Genomic DNA, 728 nt, shown 5'->3' with positions numbered 1-728 from the left:
AGCACCTTTTACTGCCGGAAACCGACCTGCTGGTTCCTCCTCCCTCACCACCCTCGACGGTGGTGCAGCTAGGGGGGTATACAAGGGTCCCCCCGGTGGAGCAGTCAGTTGCGATGCAATTGTGTCCTAATACCGCCTCCACCCGGCAGGGCGAACCGTGCCTCCCCTCCCGGGTCTGTAGGTACTCGTCTGTCCGGCCATGCTTATATGGCCTGTGGAGAAGTTGCCTCCACCTTACACGCTACAGCGTTACTGCAGGTTCATCAGGCAAAGGCACTGAGGGACCTGCACGAGGGTGGTCATGATCCGGAAGCTCTGAAAGAGCTCCGAGCGTCGAAGGTCACAGCGAGTTCTCTGGGTCGTGCGATGTCCACACTTGTGGTCCAGGAGCGCCATCTCTGGCTGTGTCTGGTTTATATGAGGGACACCGACAAAGTTTGGTTTCTTAATGCCCCTGTGTCCCAGACCGGCCTCTTCGTCGACGCAGTCGAGAGCTTGGCCCAGCAGCTCTCGGCTGCACAGAAGCAGACTGAGGCGGGTCGTCACACCCTGCCCCGGCGGGCAGCTGCTGCCTCCACCCATCCGCCGGCCGCAGCGCCCCAGCCTGCTCATCGCCGAGGGCGGCCCCCTGCGTCCGACCCTGCTCCTGCGCCACATCTGCAGCAGCCTCCAGCAAGCGGCGCTGTGGAGCTGGGCATAGGCAGGCCGCCCCACCCGTCCAGGCCCCC

The sequence above is a fragment of the Sinocyclocheilus rhinocerous genome, unplaced genomic scaffold (genome assembly GCF_001515625.1).
Source record: "Sinocyclocheilus rhinocerous isolate Xijiao unplaced genomic scaffold, SAMN03320098_v1.1 scaffold3387, whole genome shotgun sequence".
Classification (NCBI taxonomy): Eukaryota; Metazoa; Chordata; class Actinopteri; order Cypriniformes; family Cyprinidae; genus Sinocyclocheilus; species Sinocyclocheilus rhinocerous.
Note: the sequence above shows the minus strand (reverse complement) of the source record.